This window comes from Terrapene carolina, unplaced genomic scaffold (assembly GCF_002925995.2).
Source record: "Terrapene carolina triunguis isolate 2854851 unplaced genomic scaffold, T_m_triunguis-2.0 Scaffold580, whole genome shotgun sequence".
Classification (NCBI taxonomy): Eukaryota; Metazoa; Chordata; order Testudines; family Emydidae; genus Terrapene; species Terrapene triunguis.
Genome location: NW_020664931.1, coordinates 2820011 through 2841381, shown reverse-complemented (window position 1 = coordinate 2841381; position 21371 = coordinate 2820011).

Sequence of the window (21371 nt, the reverse complement as noted above, 5' to 3'; positions counted from 1 at the left end):
TTTCGTGGGTAAGAACCTCACTTCTTCAGATCTTGCATCTGAAGAAGTGAGGTTCTTACCCACGAAAGCTTATGCTCCCAATACTTCTGTTAGTCTTAAAGGTGCCACAGGACCCTCTGTTGCTTTTTACAGATTCAGACTAACACGGCTACCCCTCTGATACTAGGAACAAAAAGAATCCTAACAGTGATACTGGTCCATTACTAGATAAAAATTGTAGAATTATAAATAATAATGCAGAAAAAGCAGAAATGGTCAATACATATGTAGTCATCCATATGATAACACTCTTTCCATTCCACTATCATCTCAGGAGCATGTTAAACAGCAGCTACTAAAATGAGACATTTTTGAATCAGCAGGTCCAGATAACTTGCATCCAAGAGTTTTAAAAGAGCTGGTTGAGGAGGTTGCTGGATGTTAATGTTGATTTTCAATAAGTTTGGACCACTGGGGAAGTTCAAGAATAAAGCTAATACAGCCATATTTAAAAAGGGTAAATGAGATGACCCAGTAATTATAGGCCTTGTGGCAGGGTGTGTGTCCCTGCTGTTGTTGGCCACCCTAGGAACTGATGAGACTCTTCTTTTAGTATCCATTCTGTATAATTTATTTAAGTCCCCTCCACCAATACCTATACATTGTACACAACAGTCCTAATCCTTATGACCTTTAGCTCCTATTCATCTGGGCCCTGGGAGGAAAAAAGATCCATTTTCCTTGGGATCTCCTTCAATATGGACACAGCTAGACATGTCCTCCACCTCCCATTATTTTCTTCCCGCCTTTTATCAAGCTAGTAATCTGATATACCAAATAATTCCTTAACTCAGGGAGACTGGGTATATGATTAGATAAATCCTCCTTATTTTCTCAATCAGCCACCACTGGGGAAACTAACTGAGCCTACAGTGCTTAGAGTGCTGACTCATCTGTCAGGCCTTAGCATTCTGTCACAGACCTGTCAGTCTAACATCGATCCTGGGCAAGATAATGGAGCAGCTGACATGGGACTCTATTAATAAAGAATTAAAGGAGAGTGATGTAATTAATGCCAATCAACATGGGTTTATGGAAAAATAGATCCTGTCAGACTAATTTGATTTTTTCCCCCCATGAGATTACAAGTTTGGCTGATAAATGTAATAGTGTTGATGTAATATATTTAGACTTCTGTAAGGCATTTGACTTGGTACCATGATATTTTGATTTAAAAAAAAACACCCTAGAACAATATAAAATTAACATGGCACACATGTATTAAAAGCTGGCTAACTGATAGATCTCAAAATGTAATTGGAAATGGGGAATCATCGAGAGTGTATGTTTTAGTGGGGTTCTGCCAAGATTGGTTCTTGGCACTGTGCTATTTAATATTTTTTCAATAACCTGGAAGAAAATATAAATACAATACTGATTAAGCTTGCAGATGACACAAAAATTGGAGGAGTGGTATATAATGATGAGAACAGGTCACTGATGAGAGTGATCTGGATCATTTGGTAAGCTGGGCAAAAATAATATGCATTCTGGGAAGCAGTGACTCTGAAAAAGACTCAGAAGTCATGGTGAACATGAGCTCCCAGTGTAGTGCTGAGGCCAAAAGGGCTAATGCAACCCTTGGATGCATAAATTAGGGGCATCTCAAGTAGGATTAGAGAGGATATATTGTGTCCAGTTCTGGTATCCACAATTCAAGAAAGATGTTGATAAATTTGAAAAGGTTCAAAGAAGAGTCCCAAGAATGATTAAAGGAGTAGAAAAAATGTCTTATAGTGACAGACTACAGGAGCTCCATTTATTTAGCTTAATAAAGAGAAGCTTAAGGGTAACTTGATTACAGTCTATAAGTGCCCACATGGGGAATAAATATTTAATGATAAGTACATACAAACATAAGAATGGCCATAGTGGATTAGACCAATGTGCCATTGAGCCCAGTATCCTATCTTCTGATAGTGGCCAGTGCCAGACGCTTCAGAGGGAATGAACAGAACAGGACAATTATCGAGTGATCCATCCCCTGTTGTCCTGTCCCAGCTTCAGGCAGTCAGAGGTTTAAGAACACCCAGAGCATGGGATTGTGTCTCTGACCATCTGGTTAATAGCCGTTGGTGGACCTGTCCTCCATGAACTTATCTAATTTTTTAAACCCAGTTATACTTTTATCTTTCACAACATCCCCTGGCAATGAATTCCACAGGTTGACTGTGCATTGTGTGAAGATATACTTCCTTTTGTTTGTTTTAAACCGGATGCCTATTAATTTCATTGGGTGAGCCCCTATTTTTTATGATACTTGAAGGGGTAAATAACACTGCCCTATTCACTTTCTCCACACCATTCATGATTTTATACACCTATGATATCCCTCCCTCAGGCATTGCTTTTCTAAGTTGAACAGTCCAAGTCTTTTAGTCTCTCATTATATGGAAGCTGTTTCATATCCCTAATCATTTTTGTTTCCCTATAAATGCTCTATACTTTTTGCAATTCTAATATATCATTTTTCAGACGGGCTGACCAGAACTATATGCAGTATTCAAGGTGTGGGCATGAATTTGGATACTGGAATTATGATATTTTCTGTTTTATTTTCTATCCCTTTCCTAATGGTTCCTGACATTTTGTTAGCTTTGTGGACTGCTGCTGCACATTGAGCAGATGTTTTCAGAGAACTATCCACAATGATAGTGGTAACAGCTAATTTAGAGCTCATCATTTTGTATGAATAATTGGGATTATGTTCTCCAATGTTCATTGCTTTGCACTTATCAAGATTGAATTTCATCGGCTATTTTGTTGCCTTGTTTAAGGAGATTCCTTTGTAACTCTGAGTCAGCTTTGGACTTTTCAGTCTTGAATAATTTTGTAACATCTGCAAATTTTGCCACATCACTTCTCACCCCATTTCTAGATTGTTTATGAATGTTAAATAGCACAGGATCCAGCACAGATCTTTGGAGGATGCCACTATTTACCTTTCTCCACTGTGAAAACTGACTCTCTATTCCTAACTTTTGTTTCCTATCTTTTAATGAAATTGTCAATATGGCAGAGAAAAACATAACATGATCCAATGGCTGGAAGTTGAAGCTAGATAACTTCACACTAGAAATAAGGCGCAAATTTTTAACAGTGAAAGTAATTAACCATTGCAACAATTTATGGCTTATGGTGGATTCCCTATCACTGGCAATTTTAAAACCAAGATTGGATGTTTTTTCCTCAAAGCCATGCTCTCGGGATTACTTTGGGGAAGTTCTATGGCCTGTGCTATTGTAGGAAGTCAGACTAGATGATCACAATGGTCCCTTCTAGCCTTGGAATCAATTAATCTATGAACATACTTTCCTTTTTATGTAACCCATAAGCTTAACATTTATTTATTGTTTAAATAGAGTGATGAGGCTTTACTTGAATTTTCTCAAGATCTGGTAGGAGGGCTGACAAATTTTGGCAATTTATTTATTATTTTACAGAATTATGTTTTAGCTTTATAAAAATGGTTTTAAAATTGAGTACATATACATATAATCGAAATAGACTAAAGGAGCAGTCAAATTCAAGATTTGCAGTTATTCCCCATAATCCTCCCAATAATGTGAACTATTGGTATTAATAAATATGGAGGTTGTGAAATAATTGTATTTTAAAGTTTTTTGTTTTTCTCTCTTTCTAGTGAAACAGGGAAATTCAGGATATTGTAGCTTCTCCTGATAACCCCCAAAACAGTAATTAATAACACTGTGACTCTGAAATATTTGTATTTTAAAGGGTTTTAAAATTATCAATAGACCAATTCAGCATTCCGATTCAAGGCAATGTACTTCTCCCTGATAATCTTCAGATCAGCAAGTATTATTACTATTAATTTGTGATAAAAGGCTCTGTGCAGTAACATAATGTGAGGTAGATATTAAATGGTATTAAAACTCTTACTTTCACCAGGGTTCTGTGCGTGGGCTTTTGGTTTTGCTTACACAATAGTTTTCAGAAGTGGTTATGTTGAATAGTTTCTGAAATAGTTGTATTTTAAAGTTTGTTTTTAGTTTAAATATAGTCAAGAGTTAAAATGCATTAAAATGTGTTGCCATTACTAGTGACAGGGTATATATGTGTTAAAATATGGTGTTTTGTATAATGTAAAGCAATATTATTTAATTCTTGAGGGCCAGATTATGTAATCAGTGAACTCTTTTCAGGAGAGAGAAAAAAGTTTAGAGACGATGGCCCCATTTACCCCATTCACCCCCACACCCCCTAAGCTAAACAACTTGTTTTATCTCTCACTCAAATATTATTTTTAAATAAACATGACAGTACTTGTAGTTTTATAAAATTATTTACATGTTATTTTTAAAAGTATGTGTTATAATTCTGATCAACCCAGCACTACTAGGGCATTCATCAAGCATAAACCCGAGGCCAGACCCTCTGTAGCATTACAGCATTTAAAGAGTTAAATATTTTTGACTCTGCAACAGGTGCAAGCTTTGAAGGAACAATATAGAAAATGAGCAAAGTTTTCTTCTTGATAGTTGAAAAGAGTCGGTCAAGATATAAGTAATAGAGAAAAAGATTAATCTAATTTTTGATCCGTTTAAAAAATTAAAGGAAATCTGTCCCTTGGGGATTATTTAGGGGGATCTGACCAGCAAGATCACATCAGATGGACATTCAGTAGAATTTGTAGCTGCAGATCCTACCACATATGGGTACAAACTAGTAGGTGGCAGTATGACTTTTCTGAAGGTAAGAGATCATGCTCAACTCAGGGAATAGAGATTAAAAATCAATTTGAGAGTTTAAAAATTTATCTTGGAGTCCAGTTTAAGCCCAAAAGGGGATGACCCAAAACAGATTGGGCTACAATAGCCTGGGATCATGAGTGTGAAAAACCATTGCGTGATACATATAAAAACCCTTAAAAACCCTAGAAAGTTGAGAAAATAATTCTCAAGGTAGATGTTAAAACCCTGCTCATGTGGGTACCAAATATTAGGCAAAGCCATACTCAGTTTGTGTATCCTTTTTCCTGTTTGCTTCATGGCCTTTCAAATTCAGGAACATACTTTATTAAGCAATTGTTAGAAAATAGTAATGGACAGTTATTGTGCATGCCTGAAAATATTGTTGGTGCTATAGCTGTTGGGAGCAGTTATATAAAGAGTTCTTACATAAATTTACTTGCATCAAATTTATGGAAGGTTTATCTGATACTAGGAAATACATTTACCAATGAATGTGTATTAAATGAATATGGTTATTGTAGATGACCTGATGGAATTTTCCTCCAAAAGTGGTGAAATTGAGAGTCTTTTCTAAATATATATTATATATATCTCCTAGGAACATGAATATAATGTGCATTGTACAGAATGTGTTTTGCCAGGGGAAAAAGAACTGTTCAATTAATTTAAATGCCAAATATATGGCTTTTTTTTAAAAACTACCGAGAAACTGCAGCAAATGTACCCAGGTAAGATGCAGTTCTTTATACAGGCTTTTGAAGACACTACCAAAAACTCAATGGTTACTGGTCCTGTTCATGCAATTAAACTCTTCTATGCCCAAAGCCTACAAGTTGAGAATGGGGCTTCCCTCGACTGGCCATCTGTATATCTCTGTATAAAAAAAGCCATAAAAATGATTGTTTTGGTAAGCCTCACCCTTTCAAGAAAGGTCACTCCCTACACCTGTGATCGGAGCATGCACAGGTATTAAATTTTACTGCTTTTTGGGGGGAGGGGAACACATTAAACCACAACACACCCACCCACACCATATACAAAGAAATAAACAGCAGTATAGTCAACATTTTAATGAAAATCCATGTGTCGTGGAGTCATCTGAATAAATGTATCCACAGCCTCTTCTATGTTAAATTAACACTGTTGATTAAGTCACTCTCTACTGCAAAAATTAACAGTTACTGAAGATGAGCTTCTGTCAGTCTGCTGCAAAGTCTAATAAGGATGCACTTTTTAGCACTAAAAAGTCTCTGCTGTTGCAACTGTAACAGGTAGCATTGCCAAAAGCACCAATAAGTAAAATACATCAGGATACAAAAGCTCCAAGTCATGTTCTTTACAGACCTTCATGAGTTCTGGAAAAGATATTGCACTGTCCAATACCTGAGTGTTTAAAATAGGCTCAATGTGGTGTATAAATAATCGTACTGCATTTCAGGAACTCTGCACTGAAATTTTTCATTCAGTTTCACAAGTGCTTCTTTTCCTTTTCGTATTTTAACTGTCTTCAGATTTTTTGCAGTGAGATAGGACACAGCTTTGAGTATTACAGTACTTTTCCGATTAAATTGTCTATCCATTTCCCTGCACTTGATGCTGCAATAAATGAAAAGAAATATAAAGTTGATTTCTCTTTTCTAAAGATTCAAAAAAAGTAGGATTCTGTGCAACTCCCATAAAAATGACCAAGAGTTTCTGTTTTTCCCCCATAAGTTGGCATTTGCAGATTCAGTTCAGTAGCCCAATGTTCAGCTTTTACAAAGTATTCATGGAACTCTCCATCCATCCTCAGGTTGCACAAAACTTTTAAACTCCTCTTCATTTAACAACTTTGCTTTACTACACAGGCAAAAATCAATGTTTTCCTGCTGCAAGAAAGTGGTAGCATAATACATGCAGTTTAACACATCCAAAAATACCAAAAGGGAGATTGTGAATTCGAAATCCATCTCTACCATAAGCCCCTTTGCTTCTGCTGACCAACTTGCTTTGGTGGCATTCTGCTGAATATTGACTAAAGTTTCTCTAATAACAGAAAACTGTTCATCTATGACCTGCAAAGCTCGGCAGTGTGAATACCAGCGCATTTCGTGAAGAGCCTGAAGATGTCTCTCTCGACCACTGTATTCGTTGCCACTGACATTTGAAGTCATTTCTGTCTGTCATGGTGTCCTTCTGTATTTTTTTTAAAATGGTGTTGCAGTGACTGCTGGCGTGGATGAATGTATACAGGTTCTGAACAGGTCCAAAAAAGTTCTTTGAAATGATATTAGAGTTCACAGTATCAACCACAACTAAATTTAGACAATGTGTGTAAACAGCACTTGGTTGTTTTTTCTGAACAAGAGTTTGTAACCCTGATACATGACCGCTTACATTTTTTGCCCCATCATAGTACTGTCCTCTTAACTTGTCAAAAGACAGATTCATTTTAATAAGCGTATTCTCTAAAATATGAAAAAGTTCTTCAGCTGTTGTATTTGATATATCTTGCAGATTTACGATCCTCTCAATTTCACAGTCACTATCGCTTACATACTGAATGCAACTGCTACTTGTTCCCTACCAGCAAAATCAGGAGTTTTGTCTAGTATGACACTGAAATATCTGGCAGTGGCCAATTCATTTCTGATCTTATTTTATAGAGCGGTAGCTAAAGCAGATATTATATAATTTTGAGAATTGTTTGATAAGTAGGTGGCATTTTTCTGCACATGAGTCAATCTTTCTTGCATAAAGGGATCCCAGTGATTAAGACAAACAACAATCTCCAAGAAAAGTCCCCTATTCTTTGAATTTGCATGTTCATCATGTCACTGAAGTGGTAAGCCAATCTTCTCCAATGTACGACACAGATCTAACAGACATGCAATATTTTCCATTTTTTGTTTTGGGTGCTGTGCTTGCATTGCTTTGCTTAACATCAAATCCACATATAACTTTATGATTAAAATGGCTGATACATTCAACTGCTGTTCTGTGATGGCTAGTTTTTGCATGCTCTTTAATTTTTTCCGGGTCCTTTTTTCCAGTTGCAACAGACAGATGATATCCAAGCTGGGTCATTTTTGCTTGTTAAATTGCATGAAAACAATCCAATAACGAAACAAAACATTCTGCCATTTTTTTCTGAATATTCAAGCCAAGAGTCTGCTTCTGGTATTTTATACCATGCTGCATTAAATGAGCATAATTTATTTCCAAACGTGTTGGGGATATCTATTCAGCACAGGCTGATGTGGCCCTTGCTTTACAATGCATCAGAGTTCTATATCATTATACGAAAAGGGCAGCCCATGATGAGAATTACTAGGGTACTCACATTTAGAGAAGCCTTCAGGTCCTGTAATGTTGTTTCAGTCGCTATACATTCAGTTCTCTCGCTGAAGCTGCTAGTTGAAGCACTGCCTTCCGCTGAAATAATGTGTGTGAAGGTCTTGGTTTTCTTTGCTGGAAGTTGAGGAAGGTCTAGACTCTTGATAATCAGACCGCTGAACCTCAGATATTGTGGACATGTTTTAAAAGAATGTTCTTATGTCCATCATGGTGATTTCTTTAAAAAACTGCTCTTTTTCTTCCTATTCTAGCACTACCTCTTAACTGTAGCTTTAATCCACCTCGAACACAGGCTCCTTAACATGGGGGGGAGAGGGGCGGGGGGAAACATGTGCAAACCAAGTGGGCACACATGCTGCAGAGGGGAGAGTGAGCTCCTTCAGCCCAGGGGCCCCCGTGAGGGGTGCAGAACTCCCCCTATCCCAGGCTGTGGTGGGGAGCAAGGAATCCCCCAGCTCCAAGGCTGTGGCTCTGTCCCCGCCAAGCCCCAGGGCAGTGGAAGTCCTCTCTCCCTGCCTCAGCCCTCGAGCTGGGGGGAGTACTGCGTCCCTCACTGATTATTGGAGTGGGGGCTGTGCTCCTGCTCGTCCCCCCTTGCGCACACCCCTGCCCCTGATATCTGGATGTGGAAAAACTGGGCCCTTTTAAAACTGCTCATCAAATCCACCCTGCAGAAGAAGAAGGCTATCTTGTGCACCACCTCTGATGATTTCTTAGAAGTATACTTAACACCTTAAAAGGAAATGTTCCCTGAAACCTGACAAATAATCTTAGTAAAAAGGAGTGATAAAAAAGTGAGCAATAAAAGGCTATCTCAAAAGAAAGATGCAAATAGTAAAGCATTCTGGGGGTGGGGAGGGTGAAATTGGCCCTTTGTTGTCCCCCTGCTAATAGGGCTTTTAAATAATTGATAATAGAACACACTGAAAAATTTATCTGGTTCTGAGCCACCAACTAGAACAAATAAGAGGAGGCTCTGGTGGTGAAAGAAATGTTAGAACTGCAGCAATGTGGTACTGAATTCTTAAATGAAAATATTCTTCAAGGAACTGGTTTATCTGATTATGAAAGGGCTAAACTTTGTGACAGTGTACTTCAGAGATACCTGGTATTTGCCAGGCAAGGTGGGGAAAAAAAACCCAAAAGTAAAGCTTCTTTATCCCTAAACAAGATTAAAACCAGGCTCCTGAATCTGGGAGGGATTCATCTGATGCTATCAGTTGAGAGGCTGTGAAGGGTGTAAATGTGTGCTATAAGAAAAATGCAGACGTGTTAAATAAACTGAACTAGTACAGAGATGTCTCTTATTAGGATGATAAAAGAAGCTTGTGCTGGGGGAAGCTGTTGTGGTATCTAACATATTTGATTTAGTCAGTGACCCAGGTTCATTCTCTTCTAACATGAGACAGCCTAAAGTTTGGGATGTTTTTTGTTTTTAATGAAAAGGACAGCAGCGCGGAATGTGCTCACCTCTTCATGGGAACCTCACACCAGTAAAGAGTTTTTGGAATGTCTAGATATGGGTATAGAATCTGGAAGGGGGCAGATGTTGAAAACAGCATCAATTCTTTCAGAAATGTGCCTCCTAAAAATGGTGGATGTTTAAGAGACCTGATTGGTTAACTCCATAACGCTGTAAAACAAATATCAGACCAGAAACCACATTGTATTTATCTGTTTTTTTTAAACCTCAGCTGTTTGGGTGCTTTCTTGATACAGACCTTTAAACTCATGAGAAGACAGACAAGTCTGGACATGTTGTAATATGTTTGGGGTTTGTCTGAACATGCCTAACTTTTTTTTGCTTTTACAAACTGCACTATAATCTGTCATTTTCTGGCAAATCAGTATACAATTTTAAAATCTGATCTAAAGATAATCCCTTACAATGGCTTGATTAGAAAATTATACAATGGTAACCACAGGTAAGAGTGAGGAGGTCTTCTAATTGTCTGATCAAACTTATTATCTGAATTGTGAATTTAAAAGGTCATGCCATTCCTGACTTGCTCAACAAAAGAGATGCTTTTTTCAAACAGGACTATGGACACTAATAACCTGTAGACAATGGCATGGGCAAAGCGATAACATAATTCTGCAAAAGGCTAAAAGATAAGCAATACATTCCAACTGGCTCAACCAACAGGACATGGTTTGTTGCAAGCTCCCAGAACCCGGGTTTCTACCATTCAGCTGGGGACGCTCAATGAGGTGAGCTGACTCTCTTCTTTCTGCTTTGTTTTCCTTATATGCTTTTTAATAAACCTTTCTTAGATAACTCTGAAAGGAGGCTCTAAACATGTGTGCCCCATCTGTATATGAGTAACTCAAAGATTAGAGTTTCCTGTGTCACTAACATCTTGTGTATTTTGTGCAATTATTTAATTACACCTCTACCGCGATATAATGCGACCCAATATAACATGAATTCGAATAGAATGCGGTAAAGCAGTGCTTCGGGGGGGGGAGGAGGGTGGGGCGGGGCGGGAGGTGCGCACTCCGGCGGATCAAAGCAAGTTCGATGTAACGTGGTTTCACCTATAACGCGGTAAGATTTTTTGGCTCCTGAGGACAGCGTTATATCGGGATAGACGTGTATATTTAGAATTTTACTGTCTAAATGAATTTTTTTTTCTAAACATTAAAATGCAAAACACACTTTTCATGAATTCCTCTGTTACTATGTGTTTCTGCATGTATTTAATTTACTTAGAATTGTACTAGCAGTTTTGTGTATGCATTTAATTCAATTCATTTAATTTGTACTAACAAAATATATTTTTCCTCTAAACATTAAGGATAATGCATTAAATCTCTATTTATTTATTTACTTTTAATGGTTCCCATGGGGATAAATTAACTAACATTTAAAAAAAATTTTTTTTGAAAATGACCAAATAGCTCCATAAATGTACACATGTCCAAAAATTATAATTAAGAACCCTAGAAAGGGTAAGAAGGACTTCCAGAACTATGTGGCCAACTCACTGGACAAAAAGAGGGTAGGACAAAAGAAGGGATGTATGTTCTAATACAGAAGTTTAATTGGCACAATATTCCAGCTGGGTGTGAAAACCTGTCAAAATATGTGCTGGGTTATCGAGGTATTACTAATGGGGAAATGAAGACAATAGCACTTGTTTACTTTCCATTGACACAATTAATTGGACATAAAGTTTGCTGAGATTTTGTGAAAAGAAGAAACTACAAAGAGAAATGTGCTTGTACAATATAAATAATGGTAGAAGTGTAAGTGTAGGAAAGCTGCTTTAAAACAGCAGGTAATCGCCTATGCTACGTGTCTTCGAAACTAAAAGAAAGATTTCAGGGGATTCCATTGGCTATCTTAGATAGCTTTAAAGAGAAATTGTAGATGCTTAAAGTAAGCCAAGTCTGGACATGAATAGGAAAGAAGACAAAATCAGAGTCCTTAATTCTGTCTTCTCACACTTCTATGGTCCAGGAATATAAGAAGATACTGGCCGCTCCAGACCTGCCAATACATAAGACCTCAATTCACTGCCACTCTCCTGACTGAAATCCAGGAAGCCTTTCTGGATACACGTCAATGTTACCGGCCAATGGAAAGGATGCCAGCACTCATTGGCTCAAATTGTGGACTGCTTGTGACATCCCAAACAAAGACTTGATTGAAGATCCAGTGAAAGAAGTCCTGGGATTCTGCCTTCCCCATAGGCAGTGGGCTACACTCAACCATGTTTGGACCACACAAGGAAGATGTGGATCTCCTCCACAAATGGGGGGGGAGACCAAAGAAACACCAACTTGTGACTCTGATGAGATACAAACCATGTGACACATTTTGGACAACTGCCCCATTTATGCTTAGTGGTGGCACAAAGGCGAACCAGCTAGCCACCCCAGCTCCACCCATAATTTCAAAAGATGACCTCCTTTTTGCAACCAGAAACAGGTGCAAATAACTGAGTGCAGTTTTTGTTCCCACAGTTACTTCCATGCACATTTACTATCACTTGGTACTTAGATTGTGCCAGCAAATCCAGCACACTATCAGATACATGATGTTCATATGACTAATTGTGGGCACAGAATTGCATCCCCAAATTATTTGTGCTCATAATTGTGTCAAATGTTTAATGTGTGTGAGGCACTGCTCCTCTTTCTCCTGCCACTGATGTGTTTATTTAGAATCTAGCCCTAAATAAACACATGCATAGACCCTACATGGGAGTATAGAGTGCAGGTGAGGGAGAAAGGAGCCTCCCATGCCTTTGTGCAGCCTGGGTAGAATTGCAGTTCAGGAACTGCAAGTATTGATCCCTAAATAGTTTCCTTACCGTATATGGGGTCCCCAAAGGGGGGAGAGGCAAGAGTAGGTGGACTCGGTGGAGATGTGGCTAGAGGTAAAGCATGACTCCTGCATGTAACAGTTGGTAGAGCTGACTGGCCGTGTGAATAGTGGAGAGTATGTTGCACCCCAAAAAAGGTGTAGCATTTAACATGCTCCCCCTTCAAAGAGGTGTTCTGGGGCAGGGCAGTTCCATATGATCCCTTACTACAGACTGTGCGCTAGTAGCACAGTCTAGCTCTTAGAGAGCTCCAGATAGTTTAATGAAGTAATATTCACTGTGACGCTGGTAAATCTGGTGCCAGCTCTTGCCATGTCTGTAGTTGTTAGACTTGTAAGGATATGTTTAGACTGTACAAAATCCTTGTAAGTTGCTGCATGCATTAATCTTACTTGTAATGTCTGTATTCCATGCTACAAGGTAAAATATGTTTTATAATTTTAAAAATATCTGCTCTCACTTTGTGAACTCTGATGGGAATAGTGGCTCCCCTTGCCCATCCAAGAGGACTATCAAAAAAATTAAGTGGGCAGTTGCAGGACAAAATCTTTGTTGATTGCCCATTCACCCATGGAAAATTACATGCAAAAGGCCTCATCCCATCGGTTTGAATGCTGGAAGAGGGAAATAAAAATAACTAACATGAAAATGTTTCATCTCTTTACTGTTTGAACTCTCACAGGGATAGAGATTTTGATCTAAAGAAAAGATCCCCAAGGTTACCCCTCGGTTCACCTTGAAAGACATTTTCAGTTGACAGATCATTACAACTCTGTCACTTTTAGGATATAGATTGTAACTCATCTGTGCTAGATTGCTTTTGACCTATAAATAATTCTCATTTCTTTTTCCTAGTCAATAAACCTTTAGTTAGTTTATTTCAGGATTGGCTGCAGGCTGTCTTGTGTGAAATCTAAGGTACCAAATTGACCTTGGGTAAGCAACTGGTCTCTCGGGATGGGGAGCAAACTCAATATTTTGTGATTTTTGGTGTAAGTCCAGCTTGCTTGGGTGGCAAGATAGACTGGAGAGCCCAAGAAGACTGTCTGTGACTCCATAGTCAGACTGTTACAGTGATCAAGGAGTTCACTGGGGTGGTGAAATCTAATTGTAGAACATACCACCAGATTGGGATGTTTACCTTTTGACACTCTGCCCTGAGTTTGGCACTTTTGGTCATGAGCCACCCAGACAGCATGACACTCACCAAGATGATAATGCAATTGAGAAGAGAGATTCAAGATCTGGTTTTAAGAAGGAAGAATTTATATCTGAAGTAATAATAGATGTTACCATCATGAATGATCAATATCTAACATTGAAGGGAGACTTTACTTCCCTTTGGTTCTCTGTCCATATTTAACTGGCTTAGCAAGAAGAAAACAAGTTCCTCCTCAGTTTCAGCTCTAGTTACTATATTGATTATGGGGAGGGGAAGAAAAGAAACTGAAGTTACAATACATGCCAGTGTAAGATTTTGAAAAGGAATAATGAACCCCAAACCACATTTTGTTTTATTGTTTCTTTGGCTCAGTAGAATGTCTTTTTAAAAAATGCATCTAAGTCATCATCATCTATACTAGGTTTCAGTCCAATACTCAATAAAATGTTCAGTTTCAAACTTCTCCGAAATACGGAATAAGTACTAAATGACATAACTATAGTTACCAACATCAATACACTACTTGAGCAGTTTTAAATACAGGCCAAAGTGGTTAACAAAGAAAACTATGAAGTTTAGGGCTAGACTTCTGCCTTCTGTACACAAAGAGTAGGATCTTATCCTGCAGGTAACCATATAGCCCCATAGACTTCAAGGTATAACTTTCTGTGAGTAAAGCTGACAGAACACAGTACTTAGGGTTCTTAGTAACATCTATACAAAATAATTACATGTCTTGAGATTCAGTGGAGAGTAGCTGTTGAAAAACCAAACTGTTGCATTTTGCATTTGACAACTGATATAGCTCACAGATAGATTGACCTTGGACTGTGCTGCCATTAAAATTTAGTACACGTAGAAGTTCAGGTAGATACTGAGTTAAGTTTAAGAACATGGTGCTAGCTTTTTAAGAAGATGGTGCTAGTGCTATGTTAATGGAAGGGTCCATAAAACTTATTTTGAATGTCCTCATTTATACGAGTCTCCGGATGAAATAGCGTGTGCTTTTCAAATCACCATTACTCCTCCTTTGCTACGTGTCTTCCTGTGCGTTGGTCCTGTATATGATCATTTGAGTAACTGTCCTTTGTGGTTCCCCCTCTCTCAACTTAAAATGATTTTAGAACTTTTGCTAAAGCAACCTTGACATTATATGAGTGGATGTTATTTTACAATCAATAATGAAGACCAGCTCCCTCCAGGGAAGAAGCAGAAATGGACAGCCAAGGTTGGGGGAACACTAGAGAGTTGTCAGTGGCCAAGACAGCAAAACAGAGAGCAAGCTATAGTGTGAGCAGGAAAAGAGATGCCAGTAAATGCGTAGGTTGTGTCAGGGAGTGCAGCCAATGACTTACAGAGGAGCAGAGAGCTGGAACAGACCTTGTTATCAGAGGATTAGCAATGGCTGAGGTGCCTTCAAAGCAGTTTGCACCATCTACTGAAGCAGCATAAAGGGCAGGCTATGGACAGGTATGCATAATCAGAGAGGGATAGAAATGAAAAGGGGCACAATGTAGGGGGACCAGCAGGAAGGGCTGATACAGTAAATCCAACGTCTTTTCTCAAATTGAGGATTTCTAATCTGAACTGAAGCCAGATTCCCAAGATGAGGTCCTGTGCATGCTCTTGCTAAAGCATGTCATCATAGGAGTTTTATTTGTTTATAGTGAAGCAGCTGGGCATCCTATGTATAAATGGAATCCAAATGACAATAATAGATGAGCATATTTGTACAAGTAGAACTAGTGGGCTAATTCCAGGAGGGTTATAAGTAGATTGTTTAACAATATGAAGGCTCACATTGACTCAAATCCCACAATTCAACTAAAATAGATATAGGTAAAGAAGACGTGACATCCTGCATGTAATAAAGGTGTTACATAACATTACAAGTGATGGGCATTTGGATTCCGGCCCTTCTGTTTCCAAAAGGTATAAAAGTCTACACACTGTAACAATAATGATTTGCAATGAATCACATATATCCCTCCTCCTCTGAATCTTTTTATGATTATTCACTAATAAAAAATATCAACATGGTAAGCACACACAAGAATATAGAACATAAATATCCTAAAAGAGTTAATGTATTAAAATACAATCCAATCTAATTAAACACACAGACAAGATGACATGATAATTAATGTCTTCAGTGGAAAACCAGCAAAATGATATGCAAATGAAAAATCCAGATTCCATAATGAAGAGTAAAGCTGTACAATAAGAATCATAGAATCATAGAATATCAGGGTTGGAAGGGACCTCAGGAGGTCATCTAGTCCAACCTCCTGCTCAAAGCAGGACCAATTCCCAACTAAATCATCCCAGCCAGGGCTTTGTCCTGGAGAATCACTGTACTACTTTAATCAAAGGGCATAGAGTAAGGTACTACTCAGTATAAGAAAGGGTGGTAGAATCAGGCTCTCAGATCTGCCTAGTTTTGAGTCAGCTACTGTGCTTGGGCTGGAGTGTTGAAGTCATACACTCAATGTCTTTTTTTTTTTTTGCCAGTGAAATAATGTGTCTGTTGGCATTTTTCTCTTTGAAAAGCCATTACCTGGGGAACACTGTCCCAGATTCACTTGCTGCATCTTATAATGCCTTTGTTGTTGAGATAGTTCCTTCCCATGGCAGCAAACACTGAAGTGAAAAAATGACTTTGAAGTTCCAACTTGTCAAGTAAAGTGAAAGTGTGCTAAACAATACATTGTTTTGTATAGAAAGTTTCATTACCAGAGAAACACGAAAAAATGTTTTTTCTCCCAAATAATATCTTAGGTCTTTAAAAAACAACAACTATGGTATAAAATCCTGATCTTGTTTCTTAATAGGTCATTCTTTATACTTTTTAAATTAGAAATGGCTTCAGCATATCTGCTATGCTTCTAAATATGGCACAAATGTCTACATTGTACAGTAAGGTCATCCCAGATCCCAAAGGAACTAAGCTTAATGTGTCCTTTCTATTCTCTTTTTGTTTCTTTGTGGCATGTATACATAGGAACCTTAAAGGTAGAGAGCTAAATGATTTCATCATTCTAAAAAGTCCTCAGGCTACTGCCTCTTATTATATCTTCTGGTTGATTTACATCATCAAGGGAGGGTAGTATATGCCAGAAAGGGCCTCCACTTCTCCTTAAATATCAAGGAAGGCAAAGGCAACTCTCTGGCATACATTGTTCTCCCTGGTTGACATCAGAAATAACAGGGAAGTGCTTTCCCCGGTCTTAAAATAATAGAGCCAATATTTTCAAAGTTGGGTGCCTAAAGTTAGACATCTAACTACATATTTAGACCCTTAAATAAATGGCTTGAATATCAAAAGTACTAAGCAGCTATCTGTCTCCGTTCTTGTAACACAGCTTATAACTGTAGTATTTGAGCATCTCCTGAAAGATAACTAACATCACCTACAGCTCCCATTGAAAGGATCTGCAGATGCTTAGTATCTCTGAAGATCAGGCTACTTGTTTAGATAGCTATGTTTGAGCACCCAGATTTGAAGGTTATGGTTTGGAAAACTATTTAAGTATGCTTAGTGGTGTGTTGACATTATTGTCAAATCACCACACACACACTAAGGGCCAGATTTTCAAAAATGCTAAGTACCCTTAATTGGTGTGAGATTTCTGAAAGGGCTCAGCTCCCATTCAGAAGTGGCCAGATTTGCAAAGCTGTCCAGCATCCAGCAGCTCCTGCTGACCTTTGAAAATCTGTCCATTTCATTTAGGTGCCAAAATAGGAGCTGTTGAGGCCCGATTCTTTGTTGCCCTGAACTTTGTGTACTCAGAGGAGCTACACAAATGTACACCAGCCCAGAATCTTGGAAATGACACCTTAATGCAGCTAGTGGTATTTCATTTTCTGTATTTGTAGGTTTCTCTTCTTTTTATCCTTTGAGTATAAAGAAGTTTTTATGGTCACTTCCCCATGTCCCTCACATAGAACTCTGAGCCTCTCACAGAATGTCCTTCATACCTTGCACACAGGGGCATCATTTGCTATGAGGGAAGGGAGCAACTACCACCCCCAGACCTTCATTTGCTTCCCTTCCCCATATTTCATAGGGCTTGTGATACATGGTGTGTGTGTGTGTGGCGGGGGGGAGAGAAGTAGCTCCCTTTGATGGACACCCAGCCAGCCAGTTAGCTGCAAAATCCCTCTTAGTGTCTGTTCTCTGCTTGCTTTACCTGTAAAGTGTTACAAGCCCACAGGTAAAAGAAAAGGAGTGGGCACCTGATCAAAAGAGCCAATGGGAAGGTTAGAACTTTTAAATTTGGAAAAGAAACTTGCCCTTTGTCTGTTGTTCTCTGGGCTGTAGGGACATGGAGCAGTAATGCTGTAACCAGCTTTAAGCCAGGTATGATTATAGATTATCAATTCATACCTCGAACCTACTTATCTGGAGCCTCAGATATGTAAGTAAAATAGGGGAATGTCTAAAAAGACATGATTAGTGTTATTTCTTTTATTCTTATTGGCTTGTGGACTCCCCTGTGCTAACCCCAGATGTTTTTGTTTGCTTGTAGCCTTTAAGCTGAACCCCCAAGAAAGCTATTTTGGGTGCTTAATTTTTAAAATCTAGCAAAAGCCTAGGTTCCAGATGTAATTTTCTCTTTTGTTTTTAATAAAATTTACCTTTTCAAGAACAGGATTGGATTTTTGGTGTCCTAAAAGGTTTGTGCATATGCTGTTTGATTAGCTGATGGCAACAGCTAATTTCCTTTGTTTTCTCTCTCAGCTCTTCCCCGAAGGGGGCAGGTGTGTGATGTTGCACCCCATAATGTTTTATAGAAATAGGCTTATGAGTGTAAATATGACATAGCCCATATTCCAGTTATGCTAGATATGCCACGTTACATGTCTTTGCAAAGGTTATGATCTACTAAATATATTCATCCTATTTGTATCATTGTATCATTTTTATATCTGAAGTTATGAGCGTTGGCTCTATGCTTGTACTTAAAGTGTTTGCTGTAGGAAGCACATAAGGCTGAATTTGGTCAACATAGTGTGAAGGGATTATTCAAGTAATTGGGAGTACTTAACTAACAATGGACTTTGGGAGATGCCAATCCACATCTGAGCTTTCCTGGAAATGTTCAAACTAACATGTAAACAATAGCATCGGCCTGTAAAAAGCTGAATCATCCATAGACATGTGACTTTCCCAGGTGGCTACAGACTCCATCTTGTTGTTGTGATTTTGCACAGGAGAACAAAGGGGTTTCCACCCACAAGAGAGAGAATATAAAAGGCCCTGGAAACCCCTCCATTTTGTCTTCAGCTGGCTCAAAAGATAGCCTCTCCCCACCCCAAAGAGATGCCTGAATGAAACTAGAACAAAGGACAGTAACTACGGGGGTGTGAGTGATTGCTGGACCCAGACTAGGAAGGAGTCTAGTCTGTCAAAGAAGCTTATTGGAACATCTGAGGGTGAGATTTACCTGCATTTAGTTTCCTACTGTATTAGGCTTAGAGTTGCGTGTTTTTGTTTTATTTTGCTTGGTAATTTATTTTGTTCTGGAACCACTTAAATCCTACTTTTTATGTTTAATAAAATCACTTTTTAATTATTAACCCAGAACACGTAATTAATACCTGGGGGAGCAAATAGCTGGGCATCTCTCACTGTTATAGAGAGCGAGCAATTTATGAGTTTACCCTGTATAAGCTTTATACAGAGTAAAATGGATTTATTTGGGGTTTGGACCCCATTGGGAGCTGGGCATCTGGGTGCTGGAGACAGGAGTGCTTCTCAAGCTGTTTTCAGTTAAGCCTGCAGCTTGTGGGGGATGTGGGTCAGACCTGGGCCTGTGTTTGCAGCAGGCTAGCGTGTCTGGCTCACCAAGACAGGGTACTGAATCCCAAGCTGCCAGGGAAAACTGGCTCAGAGGTAGTCTCAGCACATCAGGTGGCAGTCCCAAGGGGGTCTCTGTGACCCAAACCATCACAGGGGGTGAAAGCACTTGAGGGTACCCCACAGGGAGGAATTCCCAAATTGCTCCTTCCTGGGTCCAAGGGATTTTTTTTTGCATTTGGGTGGTGGCAGCGTTTACCAAGCCAAAGTCAGAGAAAAGCTGTAACCTTGGGAGTTTAATACAAGCCTGGAGTGGCAAGTATTAATTTTTAAAATCCTTGCAGGCCCCCCACTTCCTGCACTCAGAGTCACAGAGAGGGGATTCAGCCTTAACAGGGCTATATGCTGATAATGTCATCCACTTTTTACCCCTCCCCCCGACCTTGGACATGGTCATTATGAAAGCAATAATTGCCTAGTTTCTCTCATTCATGATGCTATTTGGGACTGATTTTTTCTGAAATGCTGCCCCTGCTTGCATATGCAACTGCAGTGAGACACTGCCAGTGGGGTGTCAAGGACACATGGGATATTTAACAGAAACCAAGCCCGGAAAACAAGTTTTGGTTTCCACAAAAGTAAATGTGTTTTATTCAGTGCCTTAAAACCATGTTAAAAGTAAAAGCAACTACCTACATGGCCACAAATCTCCCTCATCCAAAATAAGTAAACAGCTACCATTTACTTGGCAGCTAGCCAGAAACCTAGTGGCAGTTATCGTCCTCCCCACCCAAGCAGGCAGATGGTGTTGTGTTTATGAACTTTGGGCCCCTCCCAACTCACTGGGCACTTTCTGTGCATGTATTACTTGCTAGTCATTCTAGGAACAGGCACAGGCAAAAAAATCCCCCCCAAAAAAACAAATCCAAACCAGCTACTCACAGAGCCTCATTTCTGTTAATCAACAGCCTGCTTTCTTACGTGTTAGAATAGGTTCCCCGCCTGCCTATGGTCTGCACCCTTGAGCTGCCTGACCCCATACTACGTAGCTAGACTAGGCTATTAAATAACGTTGGTTGAGCAAACAGGAGCTAGCAGTATTTGTGCTCCATACACATTTCCTTTGCAAATGCAAGATGTGTAGATGGAGAAAGCAAAGCAGGCTGAGGTTTTTAGCAGTAACACTTGTTTCTGTTTACATGCCTCACTTATTTGGTGAGTGAGGGACTGGCTTGTATCAGTAATGGAAAATATGAATGGCGTATGTATGTTTTAAATATGTTTACTCAAGAAACTGCTTCCTGTTCTGATTGCATACAGAGGTGAACCAACCTTATGTGATTATAAATAAACAAGCTTAATAGCAAAGGAAGAGAAAGTATGAATGAAGCACTATTGATGCCATTAATTGTCTAGAGAGAGTACCATGTAACTTCTGATTTTGTAAAGTATCACAAATTATTTACAAGCAGTTTATATTGTATTGGAGACAAATGACTACTGTTTATATTAACTAATTCTCACTGACATATTGAGGTTTCTAATGCAGAAGCTGTCAAGCTGTGGTCAGTTCTTTCTTGTTGGTAGCCTGCAGAAAGCTGGCAGGTCACATGGTGCTGGCTCGCTTCCTTGTTTCTCGCTGCTAAATAGCACTGAAGAAGTTAAAAATACATTAACTATTTTCCTACTATTATTTGTCCAGGCCAGCCAATGCTGTAATTGGCACAGAGATCTTGTGTGATTGTGAATTGAAGGGTAGCTAATTCATCAGAATCTCTCTAGTCAGATATGGTCCACACTATGAAAAAATTTATTCCAATACTTTTAAAAATGTAATGTTTTTTCTTGTTTAAAATGATTGATTTTCAATTTGAACTCCAGCTTTAATTTTTTTGTTTGGGAATATACATCTAAGTAGTGTGAATATCAGGGTGATATGCACAGATGCACACACACACACACACAGAAAGAGAGTTAGTTCAGTTTGG